Genomic DNA, 24,307 nt, shown 5'->3' with positions numbered 1-24,307 from the left:
GCAGTACAGTACAATTATGCACATACAGAATATGCACCAAGGCATACACATACATAGTGACAAACACACACATGCATGCATCTTAAATACTCATTTGCACGTCCAGCATGCAGCTCTGCACACACGGCTGAAAATAATTACAGAGAGCTTATACAGCAAGTGTGGATGATTGAATAAACAACACACACCCACACACACACCCACCAAAAGTTCGTCTTTATTGCGTCTTTTGTCTTGCATGGTAGATGGACTCAAACATAAATGGAATTATAAGGTTCTATCTGTGGTCCTGGTTTTGAGATATTGAGGTTCAAAGTTTTCACTTTATTTTTTTAAGATTATTGTTTTGGCTTTTGCCTTTATTAGAGATAATGATAGTCATGAAAGGGGGAGAGAGAGGGGATGACATGCAGCAAAAGGCCACGGGTTGAATTCGAACCACTACGGTAAGGAATCAGCCTGTAGTACATGGGGCGCCTGCTTTACCAGTTGAGCTACCGGGGTGCTCCAGTTTTCACATCTTTGATGGCAAAAATGGCATGCAGTAAAGTTTTCTTTTATTGGCGTAAGATGTGTAACTGTCACAGCTGTAACAGCTAGTGGTGAAAATCAGCTTTTTGCCAAGATGAAACAAGACAAAAAAAAAGCCAGTTAGCAACAAGGTGTCAGTAGCCAACAATACTATTTGCACCCGACCCTGGCATACATTAGATACTGTATGTGTATAACTGTATGTATATTTTTCCTAAACCTAACAAAGTAGTTTTGTTGCCTAAACCTAACCAAACTGCGACTAAAAAATGAAAATAATAATTACAAAATTTGAAAATTATAAGTCAACTAAGTGAAAAATAGGCTTCTCACAAGACTCAAACCCCAGTTTCTGGGATTAAAGACCTGAATTCAACCCATTCATCCTCCATAACTTACTCTGTACATGCACTGTGTTGCTCTTTACTACTACTACTACTACCAGCTGTAAATAGACAAATAGCTGCCATGTGACTATTCTTACCCAGTTGCAAATAAAATAATAAAAAAAAGACTTGCAACTTAATTGGTATTTATATCATTGTCATTTATAATGTCTTTATTATAATCATCTATTTTGAGGTTTTCAAAACTTCTAATTTCATGGTATTTTTAGCTCCTTTAATGTCAATCACAGAGCAGTGAGGCAACACGGTGAAGAGGCAGGACTTAGATAGTATACTATATGAACGCTGATTGGCTTTGCATTTGGAACTTGCAGAATAAAATTATATAATGACTTTGCAGACTTTGTCAGAACCATTCATCGATAGAAGTAAAAGTAAACGTTCATAAAATGTTAACAACTTTTCAGAATAGAATCATGTGAATAACCGATGTCAGTCTGTCGATCCATCTCTTTGGTCCAGATTGAAATATCTCAACTACTGGATGGATTGACATTGGATTTTGTGCACATTTATGGTCCCCAGAGGATGAATACCTAGCACCACAATGAAGTTGACATAATCTTTCTTTTTATAGTGAAATGTCTGGACATGTATTAGATGGACTGCTGTGATTTTATTTTAATTTTACATAAAAAAATGCTTTAAAAGGAAAAAAATATGAGATATCTGTACCATATATTGATAGATCAGACGATGGATTCTACGACTTTGGTTATCCCCTTACTTTCCATCTAGTGCCACCAACAGGTCAACATTTTTTATGTAGCCTATCCAATTATGAATATACTGTAGTAAACTTTATACCAGCACCAGTTATCTCCGGGTACTTTACAGCAGCCCACTGCTGTTAAAGGCTTAGGATGGGTCAAATTGCATATATGTACCTGTATGTATACGACAATGTAATAAAGTTTAAGTATTCATATTTTTTATGTAAGCATTAAAATTGAGCATGTTAGCATACTTGCATTTCATACAGCCTTACAGAGCAGCTTATATGACAAAAGAAGTAGTTTTGTTGCCTAAACCTAAATTGTTTTACGTGCCGCCACCATATCATGCGCTGTTAAAGGATTGTGGTCATTTCACGTCTTTCTGTGAGATCACGTTGGTATTAAGATTCATTGTCCTCCTCTAAGCAGCAGAGCTGGCACCGTGCTGAAAGTACTTTGACACATATTGAGGCTTGCTGATGATTCCAAGACAAAGCGATGTGATCTCTTACTATATTGGTTTTATTTCTCTTCAGGCTATTTCGTAGGTGAAAGCCAATTCATCCGCACCTCTTGTCACACCGACCCTCTCTTTGCCAAAGAAAAGAAATCCTTAACATTCTGCTCACCATCTGAATATCGTCACTCTCTCCTTCCCTCGTCCTCTGTCCTATTTTCTTTCTCTCTGTCTCCCCCCCTCCTCCTTTCTTCACCTTCTTCTACCCCTGCCGTCTTTCATTTAAATATTTCATCCAGTTGTCTTGCGGCTTCTACGGCTTGCCAAGTGTCATCTAGATCCCAGGGCCCGACACTAAAATGGAGCACGGAAGTCATTTTTAGAGGCGTGTGTGTGTGTGTGTGTGTGTGTGTGTGTGTGTGTGTGAGAAAGAGAGAGAGAGAGAGACAGAAAGAGAAAAGGAAAAGGGGTGGGATGAGAAGGAGAAGCGGCTCGGCTGGGGTCTGAGACATCGGGTGGTGATAAGAAGTGAAAAGGTGGAGAAGACATGGGAGTGATAACTAATGTACTTCCTGTGTACTTCCTCTTCTCCCCTGTCAACCTCTCCCGCCGCCGACACCCCCCCCCCCTCTCCTTCAGCCTAAAAGATATAACTGATGTGTGATGCATTGTATGTGAGTGTGTGTGTGCGTGTGAATCTGACATGTGATGTAAAGCAGTCGGTCTGCGCGTGAATGCGAAGATGTACATGTATGTGATGGCTGATGTGGAGAGGAGTGTGTGTGTGTGTGTGAGACTAACTGATGGGTGATGTGAAAGCGGGTTAGTGAGGGATGACATGGACAGATGAGAGAACGAAGGGGGAAGATATGAGTGAAACTTCTACTTAGCAAAGAGTGATGTGTTCGCTCTGTTTAACAGATGAATGTGTTTCTTTGCACATGAAGTGTGTCGGTGCGTATGGTCTCTCATACCCGGGTAAGATTGTTGGTTCCGGTTGAGGTCAAAACGCACCGGATCATAACAAACAATCTTGCAAAAAATCTCCGCACCGACCTGCAAAACAAAAGAAGAAAGAAGAAGAAGAAGCAGAGAGAGAGCGAGAGAGAGATGAGATTGTGACCACGAATCTGAGTCGTCCTCGCCGTAACACCGACTCTTGTTGTAGTTTAGATCGTAGCTGTGAAAACACAACGACAAACACGGTTTGGCTTTTAACACATTTTCCCGTTGCGTTGTCAGGTAGCTCAGCACCCCCACCTGACATGCACCGCCACCCACTACAACACCATAAACCACGGTATAATACGTCGGGAGCGGTAGAATCACATCGACTGTACATCATTATTTGCTCCTTGCAGAGAGGATCGCCTCATCCCAAGTGTAAATGAAAGTCATGCTTCTGTCGCTACAGCGTAGGGATGAGCTCGCCGTGTTTTATAAATAGAGAAAAGATAGAGAGAAATAGAGCGATGGTAAAATGCGTAGCCGTGATGTCCACTTGGTCTCAGTTACTAATGCAGTACCTATTTATATCACTAAAAATAGTAGTGCAAAAAAGTGTGACAAAGCGCCAACCGTTGTCTTATGACACTTATACAGCTACACTAGAACAGTGTCGACAACGCCAATTATCAGACGTGATGTGTCGTGTTCACCAGTATTCACCGGGTCAAACTAACCCAGGACATTATTGGTGCCATTTTAAATCAGAACAAAAATGAAATTTATACCTACATACTCTTTTTTATATTAGTAGCAAATAGCAGCGGGGTATACGTAACATAATAGATTTTTTTTTTGCGTGTGCATTTTCTGGAACACAGATGCCAGTGCCTCGCCTCACTCCTCTACAAAGACCCCTCTCCTCTGGAGCTTTCTGGGTTTGGTGCCATCCAGATCACAAAAGCATAGTATGTCAACACATCCAGCATGTTGTAAAAGACCAGAGGAGGCCCCTGTAAGAGTTTTTTTCTTTGGCAGCTGTTGCAGGACAGCTTGGCAGCTTGTATAAACTGTCCACGCCTCTCTTTGTGCAGTTGTAATTCAGTATAATGTGCGGCTCACAGTGCTCCTGGTCACTGATCTCTCCATCTCGTATGACCACAATTCTTTTTTTTTTTTTACTACTATTGTCAGCAATTGTGTGGAAAGTAGGGTTGGGCAATATAGTCAAAATCCTCAAACATGATATAGGTGATTTCATATCTCGATACCGATATTCTATATATTACAATATAGCATGTTTCCTGGTATTTCAACCTGGTAATAGCCTTTTTTTTTTACAATATATGTCGTCATATTGCCCATCTCTATGGGAAGGTGTGTTACTAGGAGAAAATTGCTAGATTGAACTCAAGCCTCTCAAATTGCCCTGGTCAACTTCAGATGGAGGACATAAATGTGTTGGGGTTGTACAGCATGTGTAATTTTAGATATATATTGTATTGCATGTTTTTTTTTTATGAAAAATAAGACAGTGACATATTAGTTCTTTCACTATGCAAACAAGTTAAATTGGGTCATTTTGACCTGAACACCATAAACAAATTCCAAAACCCAAAACAGTTATATGTTTGGTTCCATTGAATGTCAAGACACCCTGAGTGCATCGGTGTTTTTTAATAATGTATTAGCCCAGTGGTTCCCAACCTAAAGGACCCATACGAGGTCTCATGCAATGAATATAAGGGGTCATGAGATGATTACTGAAATAGGAAATAAGAAAAACTAAAATGTTCTACACTATTTTTTCAGATTTTTCTTCTTGACCTTTGCGTATTTTCTTGTGAAATACCACATTTTTTTTTTTTTTATCTCTTAATGCTTCAAATCAAATGAAGCAATCTAATGAGGAAAAATCATTATTCAATTCAACTCAAAGGTGACGGAGATTTGCATGTCGACCTTGCTTCCTGTTAAGGGGTCACAAGCTAAATAGGCTGAGAGTCACTGTATAAGTCTATATTCATTAAAGGTCTTTAATCCTTAAACACTCATTTGAGTGCCTGGGATTTTTACGACCATCACCCTATCATGGATAAGGCATACTGTTTTTCCTTACTAATTTCCCTTTTCTTTAACTCTGTCATTTAGTTTTAAATCACAATTGCTTACAATCATTAATTTGGAAAACAGACTTTTTTTTGTAAAATGATAATCATTATAATGATATCATGATAAATTGAAGTTGAAGATTTACAGAATGTTTAAAAATGCATAAAGTAAATATTAAACTTCATTAAAATATGATTGGGTTAGAATAACAAAGTACAGAAAAAAATATTGAATACTTTGAGTCGATCTTTGGTTCCTCTGTCATTATCCTTTGACTTTTTACACAGAGGTCAATTAGAAAAATACACATTAAAACAAACAGTTATGGTCTGAAATGTACCAATAAAACAGCAATACAAGGAAAAGAGATCATCTGTAAAGTTAGATACAACAGAGACACATACATTCACCCTATGCAAACAGTATGATTCTATGTTTTTATGTTTTTCATCTTATAAGGCTCTTCTCATTTTCCTCACACACACACACACACAATAACTTACCCGTGTGTTTCTGTGTGTATGACGCTTCTGTTCCGCTTGCCAGGCTGCTCACTGACCCCCCACATGTGTGTTTGACCTTTCAACTCTGCGCTCCCCCCTCAGGAGAAAGGCCTCGCTCTCTGATGCACCTTTGTACACCCAAACACACACACACACACACACACACACACACACACACACACACACACACACACACACACACTCACACACTCACACACACTGATCCATCCTTTGAGTGTGTGGATTTAGCCATGCGGGGCCGACTCCGGTCAGGCTTGTGGTCATCCACAGTAACAGATAAAAGGATATATCACTTCCTCAATCCCTAATACCACCAGTGTGGGCTGCTGGACACACACACAGACACACACACACATATACACCAGGCACTGAGCTCCCGAGTCCCCCGCTTAGCACTTGATCCTCTCTCTGGGAGGTTGACACTTCAGAGGGAAAGCCTTCACAAACTCCTTTGGACTACACGCACGCACACACACACACACACACACATGCTCAGACCCTTCACGGAACATACATCCCTGTGAGAGTCCAAAACCTCGGAGGCCTGTTCATGGTGATCTGCTGGTCAGCATCTGCTTACTGTCGAGGACGCTGCTTCCTATTTCCCCGTCCATCAGTCATCACTTGCGCAGCTGCAAATCCACATTTCAGCATTTGAGGTGCAGGGGACACATCGAGAAAATGACGCCAGTAAAGCGTCCTCGGTGTCACTGTAAATATCCTAAAGATAGGACTGCTCGCTCTTTTCAGACGGGGGGAAAATCATTTGACCTTCCCCCCCGAGGTAGGGCAGATTGTCGGACAGTGAAGTGCTAATTCAGACAGGCGTGGAGCAGACGTGAATGTCAAGTCAGCTAGCGTCTTAGCGGGCCCTGAGGGCACCTGACCGCCAGTTTGTAAGGGAGACGCCGTGGCCGCTGCACCCTGGGGTGCCCGCATTTAACACAGTATCCTATCTATTGTTTGTGCAGAGGCGTGGACGAGCATATGGATGTTGGTTCAACGTGAGGTCAGGGTGAGTTTATGTTAGGAGAGGGGGTGTGTGGACAGAGGGGGGGGAAGCGTGCACACACTTAGACGTACACACAGTTCAAGTGCATGAATGCTTATTGCAACTGACAGATGTTTCTCTTGTGTATTTATTGTATGCAGGAAAGGGGGAATAATATTCCGTACTATAACTCCTTCTCAACCCAATTCACGAGAAATAGATAATATATGTAGAAATTGAATTTGTTAAATTTAGGTGTTTAAATTAAAGGAAAACTCAACATTAAATGTCTTAGTGAGGTATTGGGCCATCATAAGCCTCCAGAACAGCTTCAGTGCTCCATGTAATAGATTCTCCAAGTCTGTGGAACTCCACTGGAGGGATGAAGAACATTCTCCCAAAATATATTCCCTCATTTTTGATGATGCTGATGGAGAACACTTTGGTCAAAAAATCTCCCCGAGGTGACTACAAAGGCCATTGAACATAATGTCCTACTCATCAGAACATTCATCGAAGCAGTAGAAGCATCTGTATTTGTTGTTTTTCCCATTTTTAATGGTATCGGATGATTGAATGGGCGTTATCAGCGGTTATCACCTCCATTCTAATGCTTCAGATGGGCCAAACTGCACCTATCACGTTGTGAAAGTGAAAGTGAAACTTAAAATTTTAATTAAAAAAAACAACTTAAAATTTAAGCAATAATACTACTTGGTAAGGTTTAGGAAAAGATTGTGGTTTGGATTAAAATAAGTATGTAAGTTATGTAACAAAAGTACGTTAAAATAAGTCAACATAAGTTCTGTGGTTGTTTGATCCAACCATCCACCCCGACCTCCTCACTACACGGAATTTATCGATCTTTATACTACGTCACCTGACTTCCTCCTTTGCTCCCGTCATAATTACTATGGTCACTAGAGGTCGGCATCGTCTTCTTGTATTCGTATCAGTGATCAACCATGTGAATAGATGATAACAGCCTTCTGCACCTACTCGTAGGTTTCGCAGGCCCCTACCAACCCATATCTATGAGGTTGACAACTGCCACTTGATTTCATCCAAGTAAAACCCAGCTGTTCATCATATTTCCAACAATTCTGTCCACCTACTTTGGTTTGTTTTTGGCTTAATATTGAACAAGTCAACACATCTTTCAAGTCAGTCTTGATTTTTTCACTATGTAATCATGATGCCAATCTTTACCAAACCTTAAGTACTTTGAGTTGCTTAAAGAAGTATTAAACTATTGTCGGAAAAGCAAAGTAGGAGGAATATATTGACAGTGAACATTTTGCAGATACATGGGAAGACCTTGAAATTGCCTAAATTGATTTCAACATCCGTTAATACTAACCTTAAACCTTATCATAACGTGACTTATACTAATTCAATACTTCAACCTAAACCTCAAAAATATAGAAAAGACATCCGCCCACACTTCTCACACACACACACACATCTTGTTTCCTCACACTGAAACTGTTTTACATATGTATGCAGAATCAAACTTCCCTTGTCACATCAGGGCCTCTCAGCATCACCACTGTCACAGAGGACAAATGTGATTCTCTCTCTCTCTCTCTATAGCTCTTCCTCCACTTCACTTTCTCTGTATCACTCTACCACCATTAAATCCATCTGTCTCTCTTTCCATTTAGCAGGTATCTTAACACAGGGTAGCGGTAGGGTGGAAGTGGGTGGAGGAGGAGGAGGCTTTGGCGTAACAGCAGGGAGAATGTCGCAGTAAGATAAACACCGGGTGCAGCTGAAGTGGCTTTGGGCTCAGCTCGGGCTGACGTGACAAGAGTATCGGCCCGTGATTTGTATCCACTGAAGCTCTCAGTGTGGAGTGGCTCCCACGCACTCGCTATACATCGTGAAATATACAGCATTTGACTCCTGAGGGTTTCTGCAGCCTAGTGCTGTGTGTGTATATAGCCAGCAGCATCATAATATAATGGATCATATAGTGGGAAATAATACCAACTCTTGTACATTAAGAACTACAGAGAGCATGCCAAAGACTACCGAAGAGAGAGTTGAGACAACTTTTAGAACTTTTGCACATTGATTTAAATAATCTGATCATCCCTTAGTCATTTCTTATATCTTAAAGTCATGATAGACTTTTATTTAATGAAAAAAAAAATATACGTAGCATCAACACGATTATCACAATAAGTAAAGTAAAAACCTCTTGATTTCATAAGTTATTGGAAAACCCCAAAAGAAGTTTGATATATTTAGAGGTCCAGACCTGGATACCCAGAGGCAACATTACACTTCAATTTCCCGGCACAAATTTAAAGACCGTAGGACTCTCTGTCTGAGCACAGTTTTCTTTATCAATATAAATAGTTGTTATAATTTTAGTCTGCTCAGACTGGTTGTTCACATCATTGGCAGAGAAATTATCTCTTTTAATGTTTCACAATGAATATAGTCGTGATTAATTAATGTTTCAATACCACTTTTGAATGACTCACAAAAAGGTCCAGAACTATGAGCACACCATTGTGCCTTTCTAAAAGGATTGTGTTTTATCAAATTAGTAAAGCTCACTAAAAAAAGAGCCAAGTATGTCATAAAAGACGTCTATGTACTGAGGGTACGTAGAAGGTGAAGGATTTCATTTATTCTTCAGAGTTTTGTCATTATATGAATCATTAGCATTACCAACATTACCATTATTGTGTTATTTTACAGTGGCCTGATTCACTGCAAATTGCAATTAGTCTGAACCCCAGATTTGAACTTGTATCGGTCAGTCTACCTCATAAAGCACCCAGTATTAAAAAAAGTGGTATCAGCAAGTGTGTAATCGCCTCAGTGTCACGTCTCCTCCAGTATATGAAATATGGAAATTTGTCCTCCCCCAATATTTGTAATGACCAGACACGTCATCAGATCCCCAAAAGCTGAAAGAAAGCCATTTGTTCCTCTCAATATTCAGTGTTAAACTCACTCAAAAATGCACCGGCTGCCAGTCCTGCTTCAGGTTGGTGTCCTCTGTGCTCAGCTCAGGAGTGCATGCTAAAGTTTTTGGTAGTTCTGTATCCTCTGCTCGCCGTGCACAGATCTCTGATACACAACTTATATATATATATATTAATTGCTGGCACATCTTCACAATTAAAACACAGTGTGCTTGAATCGCACCATCACTGATGCACATGTTAGATATAAACCAGTGTGTTGCTGCTCTTGTTGAACACATCTGGACTGGTGTTATTCAGTGTAACAGGCAGTAAAAATGATCCAGGTTTCACTCTGTCTTTGAAAACTTGGTCTGTAGTTGATTTGTCACTAAACTGTGTTGCTGTAAACCGACTTGGTTATTGTCGTGTCGGGTGAGATAATCTGTTACTTCCAGATTGCGTCAGACTGTCTATGCAAGGAGCCAAGATGCCCTGCTGATGCTGGTGTGGCAGAATACCTCAGATGGTACTCCCCACTTGCCTCCCCCAAATATCTGATTGAAGATTTTGGTGTTGGGTATCAGTGTTGTAAAATGTAAACTTTTTGAATTGGATTGATTGGAATGGAGGATGTTGGGGACTAGGCCGGACTGGGGTGTCTTATTTTCTTTATATATGTTATTTACTTGAAGAGATGCAAACAGGTACACAATTAACTCGTGATACAATATACAGTATATGTATAAGAAGTGTGATTGATTTGGGTATAAGTGCCTGCACCCCCTTCCCCAAATCCCCACAGTCAAGTAGTCCAAAATGACGCAGTGCTGCCAAATTTAATATCAGACAAATTCAAAATGGACAGGCACCAGCTAAGCAATTGTGCTAAACAAAAACTAAAAAAGAAAACAATCACGGCACATAGCCACGATTCTAAATGTACCTGCAATTGCAAGCTTTTTTGTTCGGAAAAATACAAGAACAGAGACATTCGTTGGTGTCCCACCATGACCGGCAGGTACCGTAAAAGGCACTAGTAGTGAAGCTAACGCATGTTTATCAATGTCCTCCGCTCCGTTTCAGTACCGGACAGCACCACACCTAAACACGCAACCTCTACACGCAACAAACTGTGCTGTCCTTGGTTCTGAAAAAACAGCTAAGCGATAGTCTCACTGCGTATCTCGTCCAATCATTTTGTTGTTTTTGTTATTTTTCTATAGATACAATACAGCCCCCTCAGTTGTATTGTATATAAGACCCCCTGTGGCACCGGGCCTGGCCTGTACTTTAGCTATAAGTACATGTAAATATATGGTCTGTATACCCATAGTAAATTTGACTTTTGTACGTGCAAAGAGGGAGGAAGGGGGTTCTTCAAGTGGGTACATTTGGGTCTAGTTGGGGATACTGTTTTCAAGAATGGGAACCCACAAAATTTACTTTTTTTACTGAAAACAATTAGCTTAATCATTAAATTCATGCACATAAACATCTTAGCTATGTCTAAAGTGGAATTGATAGTTTAGGAATAAAAGCGAAACTTTAATAACGCACTGGTAATTTTTAGATAAAATGCTGTTACACTATCAATGTAATATCTCCAGATGGGAGTAGCACTACATGTGTTTTTTTCACTAATTTTAGTTAAATATGTTTTAAATCCAGAGATGCCAATAGGACTCCTTTACCTATTACACACCTTTGATTTTATTTTTGAAATACCTGTCGTCATTCCTTCACTGCATTCCCTTTTGCATCGTCCCATTTTCTCTTTTCATTTGCTTGTAATGAAGCTCTCTCTGTCTCTCTCTACTGTCTTTTTTTTTTCTTCCTGGAAGTGATTTGTGTGTCTAAACGAGGAGGGAGGGATGGTTGGGAGAGGCTCTACCATCCTCACGTTGAACATAATTAATAAAAGCAGCCCGTTCCAATTTAAGAGGCTGATTAATGCAACAGATACATCACAGCATGGAGTGGACCATCTCTCTATCTCTCTCCTTCTCTGGTCATGACAGCTTAGAGACAGAGCACGGCATTATTAGGTTATGGCAGAATATGCTAATAATAAATCTTTGGAGATAGAATTTTTTTGGGGGGTTTTCATAACCTTCGTCTTACAGTTGTAATTACAAATAACGACCACTAGTTTAGTTTTTAACCTTTATGCTGATGATACACCCATTTATTGCCATGCTGTACACCTTGTAAAAGCTAATGAAAGGAAATCAAATTAAACATATACTTAATATAGGACTTCCAGCCAAATAATCTAAAATTGTGTTCTGTTTTTTTTTGTTTTGTTTTTTTAAGTTAACAACTTTCATTCAGGCCAAATATTCAGCAAAATAAAAACTTCCAGGATTTACTCACGGTACATGTGATGACTTTATTTATCAAAATGATGCTTTTCACCATCACTGTAATGCCAGGAACTAAGGTAAGACTTTGGATGAACCAATGATTATAATGAAATGTTACAAATGATATGTCACCTTGAGTGGAATTATCTTTCAAATAATGTGGGTAAACCTGAACCTAATTAGTTTTGTTTCCTAAACATAACCAAGAAGGTTTGTTGAGTTTTTATCTTGTTTCAATTCATAATGTTAACCACGTGTTTAAAACTGTGACTGTTTCCCTCAATACACAATTAAGAATGCTGTCAAGTTGTATGGGAATGTCATTTTTAGGAGACTGGGTCGTTAAATGATAAGGCTTGTCTGTATTGTCTTTCCCATGAAATAACCAAAACCAACAACTGAACTGGTCCTCCTAATAAGTATTCCCTGTATAGCCAAAGCTTGATTTAGGTTCTTCCTCTGTGCCACAGAGATGGTAGAACAGTTATTAGAAGGGGTAGAAAAGTATTCAGATGCTTTGTTGATTTTGGTCTTTTCACGGGTTAAAGCCAGCTTTAACCTTCAATCTTGACTAATATTTTTACTTTCTTTGTGATGTCTGATCAAGTGAATTTCATGTAATTTATTTTATTAAATTTGAGCTATGCATTTGGATGTACTTACACACTTTAAAAAAAACATTTTTACTCTTCACTTGTGGGGCAACTCCTACAAAATTACGTTCCCACACAACTCAACTGCATTCTCAATTATTTTAAGGGAAAACATATTTTCTCACAGATTACAGTCATAGTTTTAAACACTGTCATGACATTGTTCTGACGGCTCATTATTCCAAAACCCCAATAGTCTGACAAATGTCCCATGGGACCAAAAGCCCATTTGTCCGACAGCCCATTATCCCGAAAAACCTGTTAACCCGAAAGCAACGCCCATTGTTCCGAAGGCCCGTTGCTCTGAAAATACACACTCAGACCAGGCTGCATGGGCCAGTGTTGTTTATATGCACCATCTGTTTGTCCTCCCTTTGAGTCACGATGCCGTCTTAGGACAGTTTCTATCTGTCTTTTAGTGTGTTGTCCTGCCTGTCTGTGTCTGCTTGTCTGTCTGTGTTCCTGGTCCCCATCCCTGCACTCAATCTGGTCTGCTTGCTTTCCATGATCCACACCTGCTCCGCCTCAGCAATCAAAGCTCACCTGGTCGTCATCAGCTCTTCACCAAACGGTACATCGTCACTGCTCTGATCTTCAGTCTCTGTAGGATCGTTTCTCTGTACAGCAGTTTGTTGCATCAGGGAAATCTAGCCTTTGATTTTGTCATTCTGCCCGTCAGTTTGCTAGTTACCTGTTTGCCTGAATCAAGTCTAAACCTCTGTCTCTGTCTGCTCAGTTCGACCAGCCAGCCAGCCAGCCAGCCACGCCAAACCTCAAGCCCGCCAGCAGCTCACAATCCTGGACCTTCTCTTCTGCCATCAGCCCCTCTCTGGATTATCTCCCACCCTCACCATCACCACTCCTGTTCACTGATGAATACTGTTTATTTCCTGCCAAGACTGAGTCTGCATTCCCCTGCATAAATGTGACACTTTGTGTTCTTTCATTCATGATGCTACTTTTATTTAGATAGTTCTCAGTTTACTACACATTTAAAAGCCAAAATAGGCACGAATAGAAGAGCTATTAGTATAACTAATATTTAAACTACTTGTATTGCCGTAACAACCGATGTTACTGCACTGCAGATAATAAGAGGAAAAATACGTAATCTATAAGAAATGAACAGTGTTATGTTTCTCGGTAGAGCCGTGCATTCTGCGACTGTGTAAAAAATAGTGATCCTTGTATTCTTGTAACATAGTGCTTCAAATAAATTAGATAAAGAAAAACAGGTAACCGGTTTTGTTTGTTATTTAATGAGGAACTCCCTGGGGGTCTCCATGGAGCCCTGGTGGTCCCTGAACCTGACTTTGAGAAACCACTATTTTCAAGCAGTGTAACCAATGAAGTACAGTAATGGAGTGTAGTGGCCTGAAGTGTAGCTATGAAGTCTTCCCTAATGACTCTAGCACATGTGTGTCTGGCTTTCAGCCCTCTCATTAACGTCACTGGACACTGTATACTCTGTGGCTGTGTGTGTGTGTGTGTGTGTGTGTGTGTGTGTGTGTGTGTGTGTCTGTGTGACGCTGCTGTTTGCCAATTTAGAAAGGCTTAGAGTGCTACGGTGATCTCATCTCCTCTTAAGTTTGCTCACCCTGTGGCTGTGTGTGTGTGTGTGTGTGTGTGTGTGTGTGTGTGTGTGTGTGTGTGTTTATGTGAACACACACCTACACAACTACATGTAGAAGACTTCATGCACAGGTGAGGGATGTCTTTCATTCTCCAGCAACTGGAAGGATGGAATATGTGTCACCTCATTTTATACAAGATAGCTTCCCTTTTCCTCATTTTTCACTAAGGAGTAAATGTTCAGTAAATGTTTCTATTTCATTTTTTTTTTTGTTTCAGTTACAGATGTTGCAGCTCTGGTTTATGAATAAGCGAGACCTGTGTGTGTGTGTGTGTGTGTGTGTGTGTGGTAAACAGGGTGGTTTGCTCTGTGGAAGAAGGAATTTCCCCCAGCAGTCCCCATCAGTAATAGTGCCTGTAATGAGCTGCAGCTGTCAGCGTGGTTTCGGCACACACACAAGCGCGCAAAACACACACATGTACACAGTGAGGAGGAAGCAGTGACTCACTCAGCAGCGCGCCGTCACACTGTACGCTGATAAACAGTGTAACTCATCAGACTTGCATCAGACACGAGAGACGCAAACATTTTCCGAAGAAATACCTTCTAAATATATCTGAGCCTGTGAATCTACTTTACGACTGTTGTAGAACTAAAAACGCACCGTTTGTGCTTCTCACTTAAAGATGCAGCGAAATGAAGAATACTAATCCTGCCTGTTCTGCTATGTCTTGTGTGTAAAATATGTTATTTTGTCACTTCCGTCCCATTATTGCATTCAGGGACGTATATCAATTCATCCAATCAAGTTGCATGATGAGACGACCCTTGGCCTCGTTAGATAGTTATAGAAGCCAGAGGAGCGACATCATGGGTCGTAGTGCGTGGATATTAGCGACAATATGCATGGCTGCAGTCTAATTTCTCCCTCGTCTTCCAATGCGGATGAAGGAAGCTAAAGGTACTGTCATTGTCATTCCACTGCATCTTTAACCCTTGTGTTCAGATTGGGGTCCTGGAAAAGCAAAAAAAAGCTCAGAAAACATACGTAACATTATTTTATCAGCTAGATGACATTTGCTAATATCATAATAATTGCTTATAAACATGATTTTGAATTGGGTCTTGTCATGTATTGATTCATGTACATAGACACACAATTTGGGTCAAAAAACACAAGACTTTCACCCAGGAGACCGGTGTTCGTTTTACCCCTGTGAAACCACTAGTCCAAGTTGATTTATTTGTCGTGTAACTTCTGTACTTAAGTTACGCCACTTCCGGTGTTATTTTAACCCAAACCACGATCTTTTCCTAAACCTAACTAAGTAGTTTTGTTGCCTAAGCCTAAACAAGTCGATCAATTCTAAACCTAACTAAGTGGTTTTATTTTGGAAAGACTGGAGCGGAAGTTGACACTTGTGTCACGTGTTGCTGGACATTTGTAGGAAAACGCACTAAAAATACAAGTTGTGTTGAGGATCACAAAAAAAAGATAAATAGATTACATTTTGTGACTATTTCACAAACTGCAGTGAGGCTGTGTTGCTACTCCTCAAAAATTAGGGATGCACCAATCCGACTTTTTAAGTCCCGATACCAATACCTGGGCTAAAAACCAAGTACCAATCCGATATGTTTACTTAATAAGCTGTATGCCTCACTGTGTGGAAGTCACTGGGATCATTCTTTTATGTGTGGGACAACATCAGACTTGACTTAAACACTGCTTTCCTAACCGTGTACCTCCAAACAGCTGACATGTTTGTTGTTAGCTCCCTCAGCTATGCGGTCTACCAGTGTGCTGCTGACGCATGACGTAACACGCACACGTTATCAGACGTAAACATTGAAGAGAGTCAGGATCGGCCTGATATCGGTATCGGATCGGTACATCCATATCCAAAATCCCAAATAATGCATGCGTAACTCATGTAACACATACACCTTTTCCTTTTTTAGTGTGATAACAATGCATCATGGTCATTCCACTTTGCAACCTTCATCAAATGTGCAAGTGTCAAAAGGAAGCGTTACTACTATCATGTTCTGCATATTGTGTTTAAACAAGGTCAGAAGATAATAAAAAACATATTTGAAAAAAACAAAACTAGGACTGTTAAAGTTAATGCGATAACGTGTGAACGCAAATTTGTTTTAATGCCATAATTTTTTTTAAAACATTAACACAGTTTTAAATATTTAGAACCTTAGCTAACCATGTCATGCTACTTTGTCGCGAAGGAGGTTAAATAACGCTCCGAACTTACGCTAAATTTTGCCGAGGAAAAATTCCCATTGCCATTTTCAAAGGGGTCCCTTGACCTCTGACCTTAAAATATGTGAATGAAAAAGGGTTCTATGGGTACCCACGAGTCTCCCCTTTACAGACATGCCCACTTTATGATAATCACATCCAGTTTGGGGCAAGTCATAGTCAAGTCAGCACACTGACACACTGACAGCTGTTGTTGTCTGTTGGGCTGCAGTTTGCCATGTTATGATTTGAGCATATTTTTATGCTGAATGCAGTACTTGACAAATCTCGCTTTAAGGTGCATTTTGAACATCTAAACAATTTTTATTAATTAGTTATTAATCACAATAAACTACGGACAAACATGCAGTTAATTGCTGTTAAATATTGTAATCGATTGACAGCCCTAAAAAACTGTTTCACTTTGAAATGATTATTATTTTTCCATGTACAGCAGTGGAGACTGTGGGATCCAAACAACGAGGGGCCATTTGCAATAAAACACAACAGTAACATTTGACTTTGCTTCCACACATCTTAATGACATTTTAGTTTGCAATGATGTTCACCAGGTTTTAATGGAATTAAAACAATAATCCCGGCATTACTGGGTGCTTTGATTTCATTATTATGACTACAGTTGAGGCCAATCATGGACAATCACGTCTTTTTCTTTATATTATCAAGTTTGTTTGTTGAATCATTTCTGTTTTTATCACATTTTAACCAGATTATTAGCAGAGGTGCCACTTTAAAATAGCATATAAACTAATAGAAATGTGGTCTTATTGGTAATAATTACACAGTTATGCTAATGAAGCATCAGTCAAGACTAGTGACCCTCCTCACAAGTTTGTTGTCGCTGACCCACCGGGCCTCCCAACAAGTTATTCTGCTAATTTGGCTTTTTCCACTTAAAAAACAAAAATCACAACCCACGCAATATAGAGAAAAAATAATTAAAGCACCTCACACCAGCCCAGCTGAGCCGCGGCGTTGTGTTTTGACTGGCCTGGCCCTCGGTGACCTCTGCCAATTTTTTTTTTCTTTATCTCATTTCACTCTAACTTTGTAGATCAGACTTTAATTTTGAGGCGCGGACTACAGGACAGTGATGAATAGGCTACATCAAGGAGGGCTTAAATTACCCCTCTCCCTGGTGGCAACACTGACCGCAAGGAGAAGTGTGTGTGCATGCATGTGTGTGTGCGTGTGTATGTGTGTGTGTGTGTGTGGTGACCTAGTAACAGCAGACAGAGAAAGAAAGAGGGCTGGTCAGCACTTGCCCTCTCAACCCTGCTAGCTCCGCAGCACACCCAACTAGGTAGGAGGGGGGGTGGGGGGAAGACACTGGGGAGAGACAGAGAGACAGAGAGAGAGAAAGAGAGCATCCACTCAATCTTTTTCAGCCACTCATGTCGATGCGTTGTCTTGTTTTTGGTGGGACTTTGTGTAACTTTTAAGGTTATTTGAGGAGAGTCCAACCCTGGCCTCCTTTTCTTTCTTTCTCTCTCTCTCCATGCAAATAGGTTTTAGTGAACACACCAGCTGAGAGTTTTTTGGAGAAGGCCCATTTAGATATCGACGAAACCTTAACACCACATAATAAAACAGTCTGTCTCAAATTGAGGTGGGAAAGGCAGGAGGGTTTGGCCAACAGCCACGGGCACGGCCTGAGGCTGAGAGGAAGAAAATCAAAAACAGGGTGATAAAAAGCAGATTTCTGGGAGGGGAAAAAAAACAACAACTTATAAAACTAATGTAGGAGTTTAGAGGATGCTTGTGGACTTCTCCCTTCAGCCTGCCCACTTTAATAGAAACAGAGATGGTTTCTTTTTTGTCGTCTCCCCATTAACAATCTGCTTTGTGAAAGAGAAACGTATTTCTAGAAAATGTGTTTTTCCTCACAAAGTGTTTTTTGGGGGAATCGTTTTTTAGACTCAATATTTTTTTTTTTTTTTTAATTTGTGTGTACTTATGATCCTCAATTTATTTGGCTAGATATAAACTGAAGACAAACTGTTGCAATTGTTCTTTACGCTGATGTAATTGATTTAAATATGGTCATTGTATCACGTTTTTCTAGTATAACAGCTGAGGGCTGATGGGGGGTCTGGGTGGGAGATGGTGAGCAAGCTGTCTGTATCTGTGTATTTGCAGTGTATGTTTGGTATGTATTGCTTTTTTGTCTGTATGTGTTTTTGTATTAGTGTCTATAGGACCCCCTCGGAAATGAGATGCTACAGTACATCTCAAGGGGCTATCCTATCCTTTCAATAAATTCAATACATTTCAATATATTCAATATATATCATAGGAAATGATTTGTTAAGAACAACATTATTCAAGTAAGCTTCCATTGAAACTGTGCATTATATGTATCTATTATTGTCACACTTTTGTGTCATGTTGAGAACAGATAAAAGGATTCAGGAGCTGTTCTATAGTTTAGTATACTATTTTTTTATTATTATATTTCTCCTACGTTTTTTCCCAAGCTGCTCTGCGGACTGTCCCCCACCACCACCACCACCCCCTGGCTCTTTATCCAGTCTACTAGAAACCAGTGTGCCGTGAAGCCGGTGCGCCAACGTGATCACCGTAGAAGAAGAAGAAGGAGAGAAAAAGGAGGAGAAGAAAAAAAAAACGAGTAAATCTCGGATGGTGCGGAGTGGTGGGGCTCAGAGATAAATCACAGTAGTTGTGCTCTAAACCTCCCTCTGTTTCTACTGAACCGACCGCATCTATTTGAGGAGGAGGTGGGGGGGATATTCACTAAACTAATCTGGACTGTGACAAAGTCCCTGCAGCTAATAGAATATGGCATATGGAACTTTTTTAAAAGTCGCATTTTTACTGGTTATATTTCTGGGAAAGAACGTGCACGAATGAAAACCCTAACAAAAATGTGTTTTTCTCATGATAATCACATGTGATAAATGATGTGTTGGAGCTCACCAAAATACCATCTTAAAAAAAAAACGTATTGAATTATTGTGCGTCTGCGCGCGTATTACGTCCGCGCTTGGATGCGACTGACTCCAATCAATTTCGGCTTCATCTCTCGGCTGCTCAGTGTATTAGATAACAGCAATAATAAATAAAACGTCAGGATCGAATTTGGACTCACCCCAGTCCAGTGTGAGAAAGTGCCCAAAGTCGTGCCATGCCGTGCGTCCGTGGAGAGGCTTTTTGGAGATCCGACTCGTGCGTAAAAGGCAGCAGTGGCAGAAGGCACGAGGCGAGGTCCTTCACCACACACACACACACACACTAACACACACACACATACACCACACACACTACCACCCTAGATACTGAAGGAACACCAGCATAAATTACTGACCTTTATGCGTAAAACAGAGGTTTCACACACACATACACACACACACACACACACACACACACACACACTAGATGGCAATGGCTTCGGGGTCTGGAAGTGTGTGCGTGTGCGTGTGCTCATACTGGTGGCCCCTTTATAAGCTCTGTTTCTCTCTTTAACTGTTGGTGGAATCGATATTATAATTGTTGATGATTAACTTCATCACTTGTGAATTCATTTTCCCTGCGTCCTTTAAATAAAGTAATTGGCTCAAACACTAAAATGCGAGTCATCCAAGAGGTTATGCCTTTATAGAGTCTGTGAACTCTTATCACCGCAGATTTATTTTTCTATATGATGCATTTTGTTTTTGTTTTTTAAATGGAAGAAGTAAATCTGTTCAATTGAACTCGAATGTCACAGTTGCGGTTAAACAAAGGCGGGAGAGTTCAATGAAACTAGTTTAAATGTCAGTGAGGACATGAAAACGCACTTGGCACCATGTACTGTGATATTTATCCTATAATATAATAATATCCTACAGTATAAGAGGCCCACTATAACAAGCAGGAACAATATCAGATTTTTTTTAATATTTTAGTAATTCTGTAGTTTTCTTGCGTGCTACAAGAAGGACACTAATTAAATTGTTGTGATTTGCTCATGTAATTTTTTTTAATTGTATTTTAAATAAAACAGGATGGGAGTAAACGCACCTCTGCGTCGTGCGTAAAACCACCTTTGCGCCAAAATCATAACGTTTTGTTCTCTTTCACAATAATCTAAAAAGTAAAAGAAAAAAAAAATTCCCATGCATGAGAGAGTGAATCAGTGCGGTTGCCAGGTTGGACAGTAAACTGCGTAATCTGACCCACAATTACACCACATGTCTCCTAATCTACAGATTTGGACTTCAGACATTTCCATACATCCACGAGTTCCGGTAATATCAGCACTTAGCAGCTGGAGCTGTTATGAAACACGTATTTACTTTTTGTTAGCACAATGCAGCTCTCAAAACGTCGCTTTAACAACATTTAAGTGTTTTGGAAAGTTTCATGCAAACGTTTTAATATTGTTGATGGATGATCAGTGTTTGCTCCCCATCTCTCTCTCCCTCTTTCTCTCTCTCTCTCACACACACACACACACAGACTGCAGGTCATTACATCTTATATATATACAAACTGCCTTTATCTCAAACAGAATAATTAGTAAAGTTTAAAAGAATATTCTTACTTTGTTTGAGTTTCGTAGGAACAATATTTTTTTAAAATGCAAGAGTACAATATACTTGGTGAAATTATCAAATAGCCATGTAAATAAAGCACACTAATGTAACTATATAGCGTCGACAAAAAGTCCTCTCTGGCTTTGTATTATCCGGTAACTCTCAGCTGATGTTCACGCTGTTGTTTTCACGAGTCCTACTTGTGCACGAGTCTCTCAACAGTAAACTTTAGCGTCGTGATTTTATTTCACACATCGATGGTTTAAAGGAAGACAACTCCTAAACATGCGCAGCTACCACCGTCTGATATTTACATTTTTTTTTAATAAAACATTTGCAAAAAAAGCGCGCATATTGAATAAAAACCTTACAAACACATCTGGCACACAAACATCTGTTAAGTTGTTTTCTTTCCTACCAGTTCACCGGCAGACTACCAGGTCCATCGGAGTCTGTATAAACACTTTAGATTGCAGGATTAGACGATTTTAAAGAGGAGAACGAATACACTTTTGATAATAGGCTGCATTTGAGATCATGTGTTTGGCAACTGTATAAATCGAAGCCTCTCTCTCTTTCTCTCTCTCTTCCTCTCTCTGTCTCTCTCTCTCAGGTAGGCGTAGTGGGTCATGTCTGTATGTCTACATCCCCATTAGTGCACAACACTTCAGTCAAGATTTATCAAATGACACTATAGAGTTGCATCTTCAAAAAGAGATAAAGATAACATAATGTGTCCCCATGTGTGCTGCACGAAAAAAAATAAAAAAATAAAAACATAGTAGGAAATTATATTTCACTAAACTTGTTAGGAAATTTAAAAAAAAATCAGTTTGGGTTACTTTTGACATAATTTAGACTTATTAAATGATAAATATCTTAGACCCACTTTTTGTTCTACCTGATGAAGAAGTTAGGAAGCGATCTCGTCAATTTCATTAAATTAAAAAGATCAAAAATGTTGAGATTTGCTGCTGACCAAATTTGCATTCGCTGGATTGATGATCTTGTATTTTCTCGATTAATCTATTAGTTGTTTGGTCTATCGTCCTCAAATGTCTTGTTTGGTCCACAACTCAAAGATATTCAGTTTACTGTCATAGAGGAGTAAAGAAACTAGAAGATATTAGTATTTAAGAAGCTGGAATTAGAGAATTTAGACTTTTTTTTAACTTAAAAAATTACTCAAACCGATTAATCGATTATCGAAATAGTTGGCAATTAATTTAATAGTTGACAACTTATTGATTAATCATTACAGTTCTAGAAGTAGGCACCTCAGCAGGTAAATATCCCGGTTAATAAGTACACATGTTTCATGTGCTTTTGTCTCAAAAACATAATTATATTGCAAGCAAATTTAAGTTTTTTTCATCAGAGCGCAAAATCATCAAAAAGCTGGAATATTTAAAAAAACGTTTTATTCTCAGAAAGTAAAAGTATTTCTTAAAATTCAGCTACAAGTTGTTGTTTTTCTTTAGTTCTTGTAGATATTTAGGAAGAAGAATAAAATGGTTGTGCCGCAAAAGGTAAAAAAAAAAAAAAATAACTCGGACTCTTATTTATTTGGGAGAGAAAATGTCAGAGAGAAAACGCAGCGCGCTCAGCTGACGCGCTTTTAAGAAAGTGTGCTGTGTCAATCAGACGCGTTGTGTGTGCTCGCTGCGTGTGTGTGTGAGTGACTGTTATGTTTGAGCAGTACACACACTGTGTGGGGGTGGGAGGGGGGATTGTAGTATCGCAAGGAATGTGTGTGTGTGTCTGTGTGTGTGTGTGTGACACTGATGGATGCGCCAATGGAAAGACGGACAGATGCTTGGGCGGATCTAACGGCATGCAGTGGTGGAGCGGCGCACACAGTCAGCGGCGAGATTATAGGACGAAAACATCCTCGGATCGGCGGAGAGTCACCAAATAATAATCACCAATCCTTCCACCGAGGAGCCCGGTGAGGTGAGCGGAGAAAGGAAACGGACAGAGAGACTCCACCGGTTCATCTACCCGAGGAGATCTGATTCCCTCCGCGGATCCGACGAAGGAAAGCTGTTTCTTCTTGCTATTGATGAGCGCGAGAGACGAGGCGGCAGCGGCGGTTGCACATCTGGCGCTGAGAGAAGACAGGAGGTGAGAGAAAGAGACAGCCTTCTGGCAAACTCACCCCTTTTTTATTGCTCTCCTCTTGTTCTTCAAGAATCCTCCTTTTGTTTTCACCAACAGTGAAGCATCACCGCCCTGAGGACAAATACAGGAGAATATTTTTTTTCATCCACTTCACAGAATCCAAAAAAAACTTTTATTCCTCACTGTAAGGTGCAAGAGGAAAAAAAAAAAAAGGATCTCCAGAAAATATTTGAATAACCTGCATCTCAACTAAAGGATTTTTAACCTTACCTGTGAAGAAAAACTACTTTTAACCCTTATATATTGAGGGTGCTTTTTTTTTTTTGCGCCTCTCCGGTCACTTGAGTGCGCAAAAGGAAGGAGAGCCGAGCGCAGTGTTGGTGTTGGGGGGAAACACGTCTGATTCGCTGCGTGGCTGATTTAAATAGCTCCTATCAGGCCACGTAAAGAAAGGAAGAAAAAAAAAAAAAAACGGGAGAAAAAAGTACCATCGGTGGCCAATAAAGTGTTTGGCAGAAGGCGCTAGAGCTCGGCTGATCCTGATCCGTGCGCTCCAGCCAGCAGCCAGCAGCAGCCAGCCTGCATGGGAGCAGCCTCCTCCTCCTCCTCCTCCTCCTCCTCCTCATGTACATTATTACAACAAGGGAGACCCAATCAAGCACGTATCTCATCGATTCACACGCGAGAGGAGTTGCACTAACGCGCGCTCGCACACGCACGCGCACACACTGACTGTGTGACTTGCCCCTCGGAGGATTTTTTTGCAAAAAAGGCGCTTCTCTCGGACAAAATATCGTAGGGCAACGAGCGTGTGGGTGACCAGTCCTGGTCGTCACCTCCTCCTCCTCCTCCTCTTCCTCCTCCTCTTCTTCTCTGTCGCTCCTGAGAATAACAAAACTGAAAAAAGCTGCATGTGGCTTTTTTTTCTTCTTCTTCTTCTTCTTCTTCCTCACCACCACCACCCAACAGGACTTGCCCAGAGAGAGCCGAATGGATTTTTTTTATGAGATGGTTTCATGCACCTCAGTCCACCTCTTCTTGGCTTTGAACTGCGCGTGATTATTAGAATAAAAAAAAAAACAACACCTCATGGAGGATCAGCCCGCAAAGTAAGTATGCGTTTCCGTTCCGATCACCACACTGTCAGCCTGCTGCGTGTGCGTGTGTGTGTGTGTGT

General features: G+C 40.2%; 1 protein-coding gene and 1 long non-coding RNA gene across 4 annotated transcripts in view; one reads left to right on the top strand and one right to left on the bottom strand.

Moving 5' to 3' along the window:
* Positions 1–565: 565 nt before the first annotated feature.
* LOC141783150 (uncharacterized) lies at positions 566–23,528 on the bottom strand. Its single transcript, XR_012597218.1, has 3 exons — positions 23,401–23,528; positions 23,168–23,241; positions 566–3,167 (listed from the first exon to the last, which is right to left on the bottom strand). It is a non-coding gene; the product is annotated as an uncharacterized LOC141783150 (long non-coding RNA).
* The window catches only part of tshz3b (teashirt zinc finger homeobox 3b), a 44,338-nt gene continuing 42,893 nt past the window's right edge, over positions 22,863–24,307 (top strand). For 2 of the 3 annotated variants that reach the window (XM_074660217.1, XM_074660197.1), the window contains exon 1: positions 22,863–24,239. The gene's annotated coding sequence lies outside the window, so the exon portion shown is untranslated. The remainder of the gene's footprint in view (positions 24,240–24,307) is intronic. The other variant, XM_074660207.1, reaches the window with a different exon arrangement.

The sequence above is a fragment of the Sebastes fasciatus genome, chromosome 2 (genome assembly GCF_043250625.1).
Source record: "Sebastes fasciatus isolate fSebFas1 chromosome 2, fSebFas1.pri, whole genome shotgun sequence".
Lineage (NCBI taxonomy): Eukaryota > Metazoa > Chordata > Actinopteri > Perciformes > Sebastidae > Sebastes > Sebastes fasciatus.
This window is presented reverse-complemented; position numbering and strand designations above follow the sequence as displayed.